Source organism: Dasypus novemcinctus, chromosome 4 (assembly GCF_030445035.2).
Source record: "Dasypus novemcinctus isolate mDasNov1 chromosome 4, mDasNov1.1.hap2, whole genome shotgun sequence".
Taxonomy (NCBI): Eukaryota; Metazoa; Chordata; class Mammalia; order Cingulata; family Dasypodidae; genus Dasypus; species Dasypus novemcinctus.
In genome coordinates, this window is record NC_080676.1 from 9845666 (window position 1) to 9861524 (window position 15859).

The following is a 15859-nucleotide window of genomic DNA, read 5'->3' on the forward strand; positions in this document are numbered from 1 at the left end:
ACATATAGATATCCAGTTCTTCAGGCATCATTTGTTGAAGAGGCCATTCTCTCCCAGGTGAGAGGGTTTGGTGGCCTCATCGAAAATTATATGACTGTATATATGAGGATCTAATATCAGAACTCTCAGTTCGGTTCCATTGGTCTGTGTGTCTCTCCTTGTGCCAATACCATGCTGTTTTCACTACTGTAGCTTGGTAGTATGTTTTGAAGTCAGGTAGTGTGATTCCTCCAATTTCATTTTTCTTTTTCAATATGTCTTTGACTATTCGGGGCCTCTTTCCTTTCCAAATAAATTTCATAGCTAGTTTTTCTAGTTCCTTAAAGAATGCTGTGTTGATTTTTATTGGGATTGCATTGAATGTGTAGATCAGTTTTGGTAGGATAGACATCTTAAAAATATTTAGTCTACCTATCCATGAACAGTGAATATTCTTCCATTTATTTAAATCTTCTGTGATTGTATAGTTCTCTGTGTATAAGTCTTTTACATCTTTAGTTAAATTTATTCCTAGATATTTGATTTTTTAATTTACTATTGTAAATGGTATTTGTTTCTTGATTTCCTCCTGAGCTTGCTCATTATTGGTGTACAGAAATGCTACTGATTTTTGCACATTTATCTTATAACCTGTGGCTGTACTGAACTCATTTATGAGTTCTAGAAGCTTTCTTATAGACTTCTCAGGGTTTTCTATGTATAGGATCATGTCATCTGCAAATAATGAAATTTTGACTTCTTCCTTTCCAATTTGGATGCCTTTTGTATCTGGTTCTTGCCACAGTGCTCTAGCAAGTACTTCTAAGACAATGTTAAATAGAAGGGCTGATAGTGGGCATCCTTGTCTTGTTCCTGATCTTAGAGGGAAAGATTTTAGGATTTCACCATTATAAATGATGTTGGCTATGGGTTTTTCATATATACCCTTTTTCATGTTCAGAAAATTTCCTTGTATTCTGATCTTTTGCAGTGTTTTTATCAAGGAAGGGTGCTATATTTTGTCAAATGCTTTTTCTGCATCTATAGATATGATCATGTGATTTTTTTCCTTCAATATGTTTATATGGTATATTATATTGATCCATTTTCTAATGTTGAACCATTCTTGCATACCCAGAATGAATCCCACTTGGCCATGGTGTATAATTCATTTAATGTGTTGTTGAGTATGATTAGCAAGTATTTTGCTGAGGATTTTTGCATCTAGGTTCATTAGAGAAATTGGTCTGTGATTTTCCTTTCTTGTGGTGTCTTTGCCTTTGGTACTAGGGTAATGTTGGCATCATAGAAAGAGTTAGGCAATGTTCCTTCCGTTTCGATTTTTTGGAAGAGTTTCAGCAAAATTGGCATTAGTTCTTTCTGGAATGTTTTGTCGAATTCACCTGTGAAGCCATCTGGCCCAGGGCTCTTCTTAGTTGGGAGGTTTTAAATGACTGATTCTATCTCTTTACTTGTGATTGGTTTATTGAGATCGTCAATTTCTCCTTTCATCAACGTAGGCTGCTTATGTGTTTCTAGGAATTTGTCCATTTCCTCTGAATTGTCCTTCTTGTTGGAATAGAGATTTTCAAACTACCTCTTATGATAGTCTTTATTTCTGCGGGGTCAGTGGCAATATCTCCTTTCTCATTTCTGATTTTGCATATTTGCATCTTCTTTTTTTCTTTGTTAGCTAGCTAAGGGTTTGTCAATTTTATTGATCTTCTCAAAGAACCAGCTTTGGTTTTGTTTATCTTTTCAAGTGCTTTCTTATTTTCTATTTCATTTAGTTCTGCTCTCATCTTTGTTATTTCTTTCTTTCTTTCTTCTTCCTTTGGGGTTACTTTGGTGTTTTTTTACTAATTCCTCCAAGTGTGCAGTTAGTTCTTCAATGTTAGCTCTTCTTTTTTGATGTTTGAATTTATGGCTATAAATTTCCCTCTCAGTACTGCTTTTGCTGCATCCCATAAGTTTTGGTATGTCATGTTATCATTTTCATTAGTTTCAAGGTAGTTATTAATTTCTTTTGAGATTTCCTCCTTGACCCACTGTTTTTCTAAGAGTGTGCTGTTTAATTTCCGTATCTTGGTGTGAAATCTGGGCCTCTGGCCCTTGCAGATTTCTAGCTTCACTCCACTGTGGTCAGAGAAATTATTTTGTATGATTTTGATCTTTCTGAATTCATTGAAACTTTCTTTGTGGCCTAGCATATGGTCTATCTTGGAGAATGATCCATGTGCACTTGAGAAAAATGTATATCCTGCTGTATTTGGGTGTAATGTTCCATATATGCCTATTAGGCCCAGCTCCTCTAATATACTGTTCAAAGTTTTTGTTTCTTTATTGATGCTCTTTTGAGACGTTCTATCCAAAGTTGATAGTGGTGTAATAAAGTTCCCCACTATAACTGTAGAGGCATCTGTTCTTTCACTTAGTTTTTCCAGTGTTTGCCTCATGTATTTGGAGGTGCCCTTGTTAGTAGCATAAATGTTTATGATTGTTCATTCTTCTTGAAAGATTATCCCTTTCACTAATATGTAGTGTTCATCTTTGTCTCTCACAATTGTTTTGCATTTAAAGTCTATTTTGATACTGATAAAGCTACTCCTGCCCTTTTTTGGTTATTGTTTGCTTGTAAGATTGTTTTCCAGCCATTCACCTTCAACCTCCTTGAATCCCTGGGTCTAAGATGAGTTTCCTGTAGACATCATTTAGATGAGTCATATTTCCTTATCCAATCTTCCAATCTGTGTCTCTTAACAGGTGAGTTTAATCCATTGACATTTAGTGTTATTACTTTCAAGGTATTACTTATATTAGCCATATTTTCTTTGGATTTGTGTTTGTCTTATGTTGTTTGATTTTTTCCCCTCTTTTTGTAGTTTTAGTTGTTCTTACAGTCTCCTTCAACTCTGTCTCTCCTGTTTGTTTCTTTCTACATCACTAAATCTTTCCTCTGCCCCTTCAAATCTGCTGTTATTTGCTGAGAGTGTATTTTTGACTTCTTGGATTGTACTATTGATCCCCATCATCTCTGTGATCTTTTTGTGCGTGATCACAGTTTCTTCTGTATGCTCTCCAAGTGTTTTCTTAATATGCTTAATCTCTTCCTTCACTTCATTGAATTGGTCCATGATACATGTTTTGAGAGGTTTAATTAATTGTTTGGTGTTCTACTTCTCTTCCTGGTTTTTAGTTTGTTTGTTGTATTGGGTCATGTTTTCCTGATTATTGGTATGGTCTGTAGTTTTTTGTTGCTGTCTGATCATCATTGTATCCTGTTGGGTTTATTTTGTTGATTATCTTCTTATTCTAGCCTTGGGGTTTAATTAGTTGTTGTTTTTGTGTGCATGTTAAGACTTCTCTTTGTCACTTTTTTCTTCTTATTCTATTTCCTTGGAAATGCTATTGGAAGCCTGTGAAGCACTTCCTACTGTCCTTTTCCCTTAGATGTGCTACAAGGGGGCGGGTTGATTTTCTGACTCCACCTTCTCCCAGACCATGTTTCCTATCCCAGGGCATTTAGGTAAATTGGGCTCTCTCACCAGATTTGCCTCCTTCTCTATTCCTAGGGTCTCCCCAAGTCAGCTAATATCTCCTCCAAACTCAATAAAAAGGGGGGGACCAGAAAATTGAACCTGCATTCCTTGGCCCCTGTGCACCTCCCACCTAAACTCTCCCACTTCCGGGGTTAGTCCGCTTCGGGAGGGGTCGGGCAATGCCGAATTTCTGGGAGTGCTGGGCTCCGGTAACAGAGGCCTGGGACAATGTGGACTCGGGGTATTTAGTGTGGGTCACCGGGGTCCCGGGGACACAGGCTTGGGGTTCACGTGTTTGGGGGACACGGGGCTTGGAGACTCCGCCCCACGATCGGCAGTTTTCAGTGAACGCCGGGGCTCTTAGCCCTAGGGAGGGAGGGATTTACCTTCCCACGGCTTCCGCGTTCAGTGTTAGAAATCCGCAGTTCTACCTTGAGCAAACACCAATTCTGCTGCAGTCTCAGCAGATCTATGTCCAGACACCACCCTGCCCTGCCGGTTCCCGAAACAGCCTGCGCCAATAGGACTCCGCCACCACACAGCCGGTCTTTTGTAAGAGAGATGACGACGGCGTACTTCTCAGACACCATCTTGTCCAGCCTCCCAACTGAGCTTTTAATGTCCAAGATGGACCTTGGTTCATGGAAAGAAATACATACGGTAAAGTGTGTCTGAATCAATCTTCAGTTCATTTTTAAATTAAAAATGTTTTAACTTTTAAAAGTCAACCCATAAATAAGGTTATTTTATTAGGTATATATGGTTAAAGGGATATATAAAATTGTTTTATGTACAAAAATAACAATCATTTTCTCTCATTCTTGAACTAATGCTCAATTAACTTGCAAGTTTAAAGGTTGTATGCCCTTGAACAAATAACTCTTTATACAAAATTGTTTAACCATTTTACCTGAAACGTTTTAAATAACATTTACAAATTTAATGTCATATACGTGCATGCATTTCAGTTGCCTCACAAAACAGACTTATAAATTTAAAAAACAAAATCTTACGAAACTCATTAAAAAATCATACATATCTTAAATAAAACTTGTAGATGCCAACCCAGGTGCCTCTAATATACTGAGTTTCATTTTAGCGTATGGGACTCTCTAAGCATATGACTTTTTTCAAATCTGGTGCATTCCATGTCCCCTTTCCCAATTTTTGCTTAACCTTTTACACAAATTTTAATTTCCTGATTTGAATTAAATAGTTTCTATATCCCTGTCTGGACTCAACCAGCCTGTTTCCCTCCTGGTTTACATGGAAGGGGTGTTTGCCCCTTCTTTACACCTGCCTTAGTCTTTACACCTGTCTGGTGTTCAGCTTATGAACCCCTTGATAGATGACATGAAAGGAGACATGTTAAACATTTAAAGCACCTTACAAATGTAAGGAACTACATGCTGATGAGTGTTGCTGCTATTATTATTTGCTCAACATTTATTACCTCCTTCATATTAGTTTTCAGTAAATACTTGTTGAATAGGTTGTAAATGGACAAAGTGAAATTCCAATAAACTGTCAAGATGATTCTAATAGTTCATCTAGAAGGAAAAAAGTGAGAATAGATAAGAAATATTCTGAAGGAAATAATAAAGGAGACTTGGAATATTAAAAGCATTCCATAGTTGTTGTGGCTTTAAATGTGCGGTATTACACAATAATCCATAGGCTGCTTAAGGGAATAGAAATGAAAGCCATAAAGGTGATATTCATATTTAAGATATTACTTAGTTTACAATAAAGAGAAGAACACAAACCAAATGGCCTATCAAACAAATGGTATTGAGGTTATTGCCTGTCTGGGGGAAAGCAAGATAGAAGGCAAGTTGAGATTATTGCCTATCTAGGGAAAAACATGCAGCTTGGTTCACACAATGCAGTTCAAATAATGTACTGAAGTAAATTTCAAAGAAATTAATGAGTAATGGAAAATAAAGTAGACAATATAAAAATCAAGTGCACATGGATCTGATCTAGGGACACTTAAGGATGTTCTCAACACAAAAGTGAGGAAAGACCTTGCACAGGAAATATTGTGACAATTTATAAATAGTGAAAAATAACACAAATAAGGGTATGCTAAAAAAAAAAGGAGAAAATATCAGCACATCACACACACATACAAATAGTTCATATCTACTGATGCAAAGGTGTCCTAGAAATCATTAAGAAGAAAACATTCTCTTACTCCTCCAAACAAAAGGGTCAGAAGAAGAGTCCACTAGTGACATGGAATGGAAAAAGAAAGAAAATATAAAATAGCAAATACCAAATATAAGACCTAACATTTTTTTTCCTTTTAAATCTGTCCAGATGTGGAAATAAGCAATTCCATTTTAAGCACTTATCATTTTACTGACATGATAAAACCACTGGCAAGAAACAGTGGGAACTCAGCATTTGAGTCAGTAAGCATTTTTCCTAAAGTGAACAAATAGATCAAGATGTACGTAAGTGTTTGACAAGTGTTAAAAAATATATGTGTTCCTGTAATGCAACTAAAGTAATTCACTGTAGTGAATTATACATACTATTACATAGTTTCATAATTTATACATAATTTTCATACTCACCATTAATTTTTAATATATTTTAGAATCAATAACATCTTTAGCCGGGATTCAATTAGCCATTATTTTCATGTTTTTTCAGTGTAATAGCACATGTTTACAATAATGACTGAGGAGCTACATGTTCTTGTAGTTTCTTCTCAATAATCTTTTATCAGTGAAAGTGTCATCATGATGTGGGCTATGGGTGGAAGGCTCTTTGTCTCTTCAGAGATAACTAAGTTGTTTGACTTGTAAGTGTAGAACGGTAAGAGGCTGCAGTCCTGCCCTTAAAAACAGTGGCAGCGGCTCCAGTCCCAAGAAACAGTTTAACAATGCAAGGGCTATAAACTTTAAGTATTTAAGAGAAATGCAAAAAGTAAATATGCTAAAAGCTTATCTAAAATATCTGGAGTCCATGCTAAAAGCTTACCTAAGATGTAGAAGAGATATATGCTAATTGAAGCCTAATGAAAACTGAAACAAAGGAACCATTTGGCCTTTCCTCTCTGTATAAAAGACGTTTGAAAATCTTGTTCGGGGCTCAAGATTCAAACAGAAAGCTCCCGAGTCCAGCCGGCCATCAATAAACCATTTTTCCTTCTCAAAATCATTCCTGAGTCCTGGCCTCTCTATACTCAAATAATTGAACTTCTCTCTAATTCCACAACAATCATACTGTAGAATATATTTCTATCAAAATGTCTTGTCTTCAAGGGATCCATGTATGGCACATAAAGTAATTCTATTAATAACTTCCCTTTGCCCAACTATTCCGTATAACAGTAATTTTACTATAATTTAATCCATAAAATACCTTTGTTTGAAATGTGGGCAATGGAATGGAACAAACTTACTATTTAATAGGGAAAGGGTAAGATGACAGTAGTTTAGAAGAGGAAACGAAGCTGATGTAAAAATTTTAAAATGCCGAAGACTATCTTAGATCAGCAAAATTTAAGTAGAACTAAAATGTGTTTATTAATGGAATGTAATTTGTAAAATCTTGATTTTCTATTTTTATCCAACAGGTGGCAATACAATAGCATCGTCCCTGGGAGCTCTACCCTAGGGCAGCCTCCAGCACCCGCCTGCAGCAGTGCTTATGGGCTCTGTCGCCAGGGTTAAAGTGCAGCCTTTAAGTACCTCACTCCGTCATAAAGCGTAGCATAGCCCCGCCCCCCAAGGTACTAGTAAAGTTTACTTGATGAGGAGGATGCCAATCATTCTCCCTAGAGGAAAATTAATTTCTTCATTTATTCAGTCAGAAAGTATTTGTTGAGTGCCTACTATGTGCCAGGCCCCATGCCAGGTGCTGGAGATTTCCCCACAATAGTGAGGGAAGTACATGGACCTGCTCTTACGGGCTGCATGGTTTAGAGGAGGAAACTGACGTTAATGGAATGATCGCATAAATGAAATCATCACAAGCTGTGGTAAGATATCTACAAGCTTTCAGGCTTAACACAGACTGTGGTAAGATAGCCACAAGCTCCCAGGACCAGGTGAATCCAGGTGGGAAGCCTGCGTGAAGAAGGAATAAATTCCATACAGACTAAGATAGGAATTGTCTAAAGTGTTAAAAACCTACCCTATGTCTATCTATTAGGTTATTAGAGGTGTCTGCGGCACTCTTTAAAAAAAAAAAAAATCACCTCATCCCCATGGTAACCAGCAGAACAGAAGAAATGGCCTGTTCCTCTCCCACCAAACATTATACATTGGTCAAAGTCTGGCATGGTTTCCATGTTTTCTCTCCTAAATAGCTTTCCTTCCTCTAGCCTCTCTTCCATCAGATGCAATAATTCCACCAAAGACTGCATATAACCTACAATTTAAACTCCCAAACATGGTTTTCTTTATGTCAGTTCCCTTCTGAAATTGCCAGTTCTGCCTCTCCCAAAGCTGACATTCTCACCCTGTTATTCAAAGATCTCCACGATGTGCCCTTTCTAGTCCTGCCTCCCACAGGCCCCTGTACAAACGCTTTAGGCAAAGAAGTCCCCTGCCACCCCTGGCACAGGCACTGCCTCGCTCCTTGGCTGCTCCTGGTCCATGCCTTTACACTGTGCCATTCCAGCTTCTGAAGTGGCTACTCTCTCTTGTCAGCAAGCAGCCCCTTAATAAAACAAAATCACTCTTTTAGTAGTTGTTAAAAGCCCTGTCTTTTGGGAGGAACTGATAATATAAATAGTGGTTTGTTTGTTTTAAACATGCATGCTCGGTAAAATAAAAAGCTGAAAACTGTTTAGTTTTCCCATTAAAAGTATTTCTTTCCTTTTTTGGCTTTTATAAAGGGTATTTATTTGGGGTGAAAGTTTACAGTTACAAGGCCCCGAAGAGTCCAACTCAAGGAACCATAAGAGGTATCTTCTCACAGATCTGTTGCAATGTGCTGAAGCAAGACGGTTGACAATCTCTGTGAGGCTGAAGGGTTCATTTCTTTCTGGGCCTTCTCAGCTGTTCAGGGCTCTGGTCTTTTCAGCCACTGAGACCAGGTGATTGATATTCTCCAGCATCACTTCTCTGAGTAGCTTTCTCTGGAAGGAGTCTAGCATTTCCCACTCTTCCTGGGTGAAGTCTACAGCTACATCTTTGAAGGTAACTAACTCCTGTGATTGCATTGTCAATACGTCAGCTGGCATCTATCTTCCTCTAGATTTTCACTCAAAACCAGACAAGTAGAAGATGAGGAAAGCTTAACAATGCATGTCCACGTTCAGGTTTAAGGTACTGGATCTGATAGTCTTCTCTTTCTTCAATTCAGTGTTTGTGGAGTCCTTCTCCAGCTTCTACCATCCTCCAGAGCTCAGGAATCTGCTCTTATAGTCACTAAATGATATCTCTGAAGTTTTTTCAGGGGATACCTTATGTCACTATCAAAAATATCTCATTTTTGACAAGGGGGCAAAAACCACTTACTTAGGAAAAAATAGTCTCTTTAACAACTTTTGCTGGGAAAACTGGATCACCACTTAGAAAAAAAAAAGAGAGAGAGAAGGAAAACCCTTACCTCTTACCTCATACCATATACAAAACTCAAGTCAAAATGGATCAAAAACCGGGCGGCGGACTTGGCCCAGTGGTTAGGGCATCCGTCTACCACATGGGAGGTCCGCGGTTCAAACCCCGGGCCTCCTTGACCCGTGTGGAGCTGGCCCATGCACAGTGCTGATGTGCACAAGGAGTGCCCTGCCACGCAGGGGTGTCCCCCATGTAGGGGAGCCCCACGCACAAGGAGTGCGCCCCGTAAGGAGAGCCGCCCAGCGCGAAAGAAAGTGCAGCCTGCCCAGGAATGGCGCCGCACACACGGAGAGCGGACACAGCAAGATGACGCAACAAAAAGAAACACATATTCCCATGCTGCTGACAACAACAGAAGCAGACAAAGAAGACGCAGCAAACAGACACAGAGAACAGACAACCAGGGTGGGGGGGAAGGGAAAATAAATAAATAAAATCTTTAAAAAGAAAAATGGATCAAAAACCTAAGTATAAGAACTAGAACTATCAAACTCCTAGAAGAAAACATAGGGAAGGAAGCGCCTTGTGTTAGGCAATGGTTTCTTAGACTTTACACAAAAAGCACAAGTAACAAAAGAAAATATATATAAATGGGACTGCATCAAAATTTAAAATTTTTGTGCATCAAAGGACTTTATCATGAAAGTAAAACAACCACCTACAGAATGGGAAAAAATATTTGGAAACTATGTATCTGATAAAAGTTTAATATCCAGAATATATTAAGAAATCCTTCAACTTAACAACAAAAAGACAAACACCCCCATTAAAAGATGAGCAAAAGACTTAAATAGATCTCTCTCTGGCCAGAAAGCATGTGAAAAGATGCCCAACATCACTAGCCATTGCGATACCATTTGACAGTCATTAGAACGGCTGCTATTAAAAAAAAGAAAGAAAAGAAAAATAATAACAGTTGTTGGAGAGGATGTGGAGAAATAGGAACACTCATTGATTGCTGGTGGCAATGTAAAATGGGGCAGCTGCTATGGAAGACAGTTTCCTCAAAAAGCTAAGTATAGAAATACCACACAATCCAGCAATTCCAATGGTCAGTATGCACCCAAAAGAACTGAAAGCAGGACTTGAACAGATATTTGCACACTGATGTGTATAGAATCATTATTCACAGTTGCCAAAAGATGGAAGCAACCCAAGTGTCTATCAACCGATGAGTAGATAAACAAAATGTGGTATTTACATACCACAGGATGGAATATCATCCAGGCATGAAGAGGAATGAAGTCCTAATACATGTGACAACATGCATGAACCTTGAAGACATCATGTTGAGTGACATAAACCAGACACAAAAGGACAAATAGTGCATGATCTCACTGATTTGAAACAATTTGAATAAGCAAACTCAGAGTCAGAATCTAGAATATAGGTTACCAGGGGATAGGGAATGGGAAATTAAGGCTTAAAATATATAGGGTTCCTATTTGGAATCATGGAAATGTTTTGGTAATGGATGGTGGTGATGGTGGCACAACATTGTGAGCACAATTAACACCACCGAAATATGTATCTGAATGGCTGATTAGCAGGAGAAATGTTAGATTGCATATATGGTAACAGAATAAAAAAGAATCCATGGAAGTCCATGTCACAAACATGTGAAAATAAACCATGGACTTTAATAGTACAACTATAAAAATGTGCTATCATCAATTGTAACAAATGTCCACAATAATGCAGTGTGTTGGTGTACGGGAATCCTGTATTTTGTGTATAACTGTTCTGTAAACCTACAACTTCTCCAATACAATATATATTTTATTGCACAGCTCTTTTGAATTATAGGAAGGCCCTAAAAGAAGCCTCCCTTCTTAGACACTGGCCTGACTCCCTGTGGGAGAGTTGACCCACACCTGGGAAGGCTGTCCTAGTCCGAGGCTTCTGTGAGTTGAGGATGGCAAAGAGCCCCTTCTTGTGTCTGTGAAGACTCACCCTCGGATTTCTGGTTTCTCCATCATCTTCTGACCATTGACGGACCTGTGCCGTCTGCCCACAGGGCTGTGGCCTCAGCCTTACAGGCCTCTATGGGGCAACCACCTTAGAATGTGACATGTGGTGAGGAAATTATCAGTGTATACAATGGTGATATTATTGGTTTCTTATTTAACAAATCCATTTTATTGATACGTATTACTAAAGCATTGCTTTGAAATACCCAAATATGCTGCTTCCCTTTATATTTCCTTCTATTGCGCTCTTCCCCCTTACCCCCCATGCCTACTTTCAGAGGTCTCCACGCCTCAGGGAGGTTTAGGTTTGATACAGAAAGGATGCAAAAGAAAAAGGAAAAATTAATTATCAGCTTCTGCCATCTGAATAGGGTTTTAGGGTTTTCCCGCCAGATTAAGAGTCTTAAAAGCTAGGCTTTGTAAGAAAGTGAAAAATTATCCTAGAATCTTCTCTCTCCCTCACTGGCATATCAAGACCCAATTCTGTGGACTTGATCATTGACTTTTACACAGAGAAGTCCTGGAGGAGACAGGAAGAGGAAGAGGCAGGCCACCCTGCGGGTCCGAGCGGGCCACCCAGCGGGGCAGAGCAAGTCGCTGTCGAGAGGCCTCAGGGCTGAGGCCACCTCTCATCTCCAGAGTCTGCCCGCGGCCAGGAGGACTGGGTCAAGATGGAGGGAAACGCCGAGGGCTTCCGTGGACTCCACCGCTGGGGTCCCGGGAGGAGCGCCCCCGGCAGGTTGCCTGACACCCACCCGAGGGGGGCTCCCTGAGGTGAATTCAGCAGCACAGTGCGCTGAGGCAGGGAGAAGGGAGGAAGAGAACTTCCTGGGCGGGAAGCATGGAAGGGATTGTGCCACGGAGCTCCGACCTGCTCCAGAAAAGCTGTCCCGGAGCAGGAAGTGAGGTGCGCGCCGCAGGCTGGCCCGCGTCTGGCCGTCATGAGGGGCGCGTGAGGCGGCAGCAGGGCTGGGGTGCGCGTTCCAGACCAGGGCCCCACGCAGGACGTGGGGTCTGGAGCGGCAGCCCGGGCAGAGGCGGAGTGCCCAGGGCGCCCAGCAGCCCCTTCCGAGCCAGCAGGGAACGGCCCGGGCCCTGGAGACAGCCGCGGCGCGGCCCCTCCGAGCCCGCAGGGACGCCATCAGCCGCGCGGGCCGAGGCCTCCATCCGGGGAACACGCAGGCCGCCGAGGCCTCCATCCGGGGAACACGCAGGCCGCCGCGGCCGGCGGAGACCCCAGAAGGCGTGGAGCCGAGGGCCGCGTCCTTCCTCCGTTAGCCGCGACTCCTCCACAGCTCCAGACGCCGTCCTGAAAAGACAGGGAGGCTGCAGATATCGGAAAGCCCAGGCGTTTTGTCCTTCCGGAGTCTGACCATTCACCTGAAGCGTCTGTTTCAATCGCGCCCGATGATTTTTTCCCTCTATTCAGGGGTTACAAGGGAGATAAGAACAGTGTCAGAGGAATGAAGCAACTACAGCTTCTTTGCACATGTGTGAAATCGGGTGAAAAAATTCTGCAACCCTTCATACATCTGCGTGTTGCCCGCTTTCCCGGTCCTCCTCCCCGCTGCTAAATTTGGTGCTGCTTTGGGATGCTCGGTTCCTCCCACCCACCCACACTCAGCTGTGGAGCAGAGCTTGGAAGGTCCAGACTGGATCTGGGGGAGGCTCAATGCAGAGTCAAGGGGATGGGAGTGGGGCAGAAGCCGCAGGCGTATACTCTAAGGAGAACAGAATGAAAAACCCGAGATCCTCTTGCAAGAGGCCAGGGAGAGCAGGGGGAATGCGTGGGTTCAGAGTATCAAGGACAAGTGGGAAGGGGGCCGAGAGAGTGAGTGGGTGAGAGTGCTGGCTCCTCTGGGGAGAGTGAGAGATCCTGGTATTGCTGGATATTAAAGAATATAAGAGGGAAACAGACTTTGGCCCAGTGGTTAGGGCGTCCGTCTACCACATGGGAGGTCCACGGTTCAAACCCCGGGCCTCCTTGACCCGTGTGCAGCTGGCCCATGCGCAGTGCTGATGCGCGCAAGGAGTGCCGTGCCACGCAAGGGTGTCCCCTGTGTAGGGGAGCCCCACGCGCAGGGAGTGCGCCTGTGAGGAGAGCCGCCCAGCGTGAAAAGAAAGAGCAGCCTGCCGAGGAATGGCGCCGCCCACACTTCCCGTGCGGCTGACGACAACAGAAGCGGACAAAGAAACGAGACGCAGCAAATAGACACCAAGAACAGACAACCAGGGGAGGGGGGGGAATTAAATAAATAAATAAATCTTTAAAAAAAAAAAAGAATATAAGAGGAAAGGTATTTTGATGAGAACTGCCAAAGAATGCATCCTTGGATCTCATTTTTATTCCTTGAGATTAAGAGTGGAATTCCTACCAGGATTCTGCTTCCTTGAACCCCCCTCTTTCAGGGACTGGACCGATGGAGCTCAGCTTTGACAGGTTTACAAGCACAGCAACCTGTGTAATAGATGCATTAATGTAAAGCCAGAGCAGGGGTTCAAAACCGGAGACGATTTTGCCTCCCAGGAGACACTTGCAGTGTCTGGAGACATCTTTGGTTGTCACAACTGGGAGATGCTACGGGCATCTATGGGTAGAGCCAGGGACGCTGCAAAACATCCTATAATCCAATAACAAAGAATCATCCCAACCTCATATTTTTTGAATGTAACATTAAAAAAATAAAGACAAAAAAAAAAAATCATCCCAGCCAAAATGTCAAGAAATAGTGCCACACTTCAGAAACGCTGATATAGAAAAGTGGAGGAGGCGGGAGACAGTTCTTTCCTTACATCTTCCCTTTCCAGTGACAAAATAAAAGACTGCTTTTTTTTTTTCATTTTTAACATTTCCTCAAATCTGTGATATTAATTCTTAAACAATGCTCTGTATGTACAGTAAATCATAGAAACTGGATTCCTAAAAGACTTTTAAGTGGGAGAATTCCTGCTTGGAGAATTCCAGCCCCTGCAGAAAAGTAGAACTGAATATGGAGGATTCTAAAAACTTTGTGACGAGCTCCTACAAATAATTTTACTCTCAATAACAAATATAAAACTAGCACATCAAATGAAACGGCTATCACATTTAAGATGTCATCAACATGAACAATCATGGTCACTGTCCGCCTTTGGCTCACGACTAGAGAATCGTCAGAATCTGGTTCTGCCACAGCTCTCCTGCCACCCCCAGCGCTCTCACTGAGGTGCAGATAAATCTGTTTTGTATTGTTCCCTATAAAACATCTACTAAGCAGGATTGTTTAGGGTGAGAGTATTGAGGGAGGGTGGTATAGCGAGCCCCCCACCATCCAAACACTGTATTGGAGGCCTTTTGTTTCCTAACTCCTTGACCCCCTTTTCATCAATCCTTCCTCCTCAGGTCCCAGAGTTCAGTCCTCATACCCCCATGACATGGCTTAAACAGCAACACAACAAGTCAGAGTTGTTTGACTTTGATTTCCTTGTGGCTATATGTTGATATCTTCTCTCTGGAGCAGCAGTCCTTTGAACTAGATAAAACAAAACTTGCGCACATCCACAAATACCATGCTTGTGCCTGTACCAAGGGGTGAGGGTTTTGTTCCCTCATCATACCCTGGACCCTTCCTCCTTTCAAAGCCTGAAGGCAGGAGGCAGCTGCCCAGGACAGGGCTCCGGCAGCCCTGGTGTGAAGAGTCAATCCCAGCTTCGCCTTCCTTGGCCCCCCACTGGCCCGACCCTCCATATGTCTCTCTAGGGCTTGGAGGTAGGATACAATCACGGAGGGAGATTGCCACCCCAACTCCAGCACCACCACAAATGACTGCCTTCAGAGGAAGGCACCGCTTTGGTGGACACGTGCTTCTTTCCTCCAGTAGCAGTAAATGGCCGGCAGTGCCACCAGGGGATGACTCAAGACGTTGGCCCATCAGGTGATTTTTGATCAGACAACCTTGGGATGATTTTGTAGCATCAGCACACACAGTGCAAACATTAAACTTGTAACAGGAGCATGCTTTTGGTTTAAGCTGACAAAGGGCAGCTTAAACAAACGGGCAATTATTTTTCGCTCCCATAAGAAGAAGCCTGGAGGAACGCATTCCGGTGTAGACCAGAGGCTCAAAGATTTCAAGGTGAGCTATTCTCTGGGCCTTTTAATCATGGACACAAGATGGTTGACTCGTTTGAACACCTAATGGAAAAAGAGGTGAGGAGCAGAAGTTAAGAGCTGCTTTTTTATGAGAGACTCTGGACCCAAGCAGTGCTGCTCTGGGGCTGAGAGTTGGGAAGAGGGCCCTTCTCTCCAGCTTCGCTGACACCTGGAAGCTCCGTGGGCTGTGTAGGCTATGGAGGGCGATGGTCTTGGCCTGGGCTCGGCATCGTCATGGCAAGCACCATAAAGCGGTAGGCCTCCCTCGAGCTGCCTCCTGAGTGGCCCAGTGTGAAGAGCACTCCTTCCAGAGCAGGAGAGGAAGAACGTAACAAACCCAGAATCCCCAACGTGGTCTTCCCCCATACTCAGCCAATAGTGAGTCCAGCTGAGCCCTAGGTTGGACATTAATTAGAGAGAGGTGCAGACAAGTTCAAGAACTTTGGGTTAATGGTGTTAACAGGATTTCATTTGTAACTACAGGCTGATCTGGTTGCCTGAAGGGTTTTCTTTATTTTTAAAGAAGCTTTAGATTGCATAAGTGTTATGTGGAAAACACAAGGGATTCCATCTACCCCACCCCTCATTAACAACATCTTTCATTATGTGGCACATTTGTTACAACTGATGGACATATATTGAAGCACAGCTACTAAC

The 15859-nt window shown here is 42.2% G+C and overlaps 1 long non-coding RNA gene across 1 annotated transcript; it reads left to right on the forward strand.

Annotated features, from left to right (window-relative positions):
* Nucleotides 1-3506: 3506 nt before the first annotated feature.
* Nucleotides 3507-11267, forward strand: LOC111764331 (uncharacterized). Its single transcript, XR_002796966.2, has 3 exons — nucleotides 3507-4178; nucleotides 7108-7512; nucleotides 8374-11267. It is a non-coding gene; the product is annotated as an uncharacterized lncRNA (long non-coding RNA).
* The last annotated feature ends 4592 nt before the right edge of the window (nucleotides 11268-15859 follow it).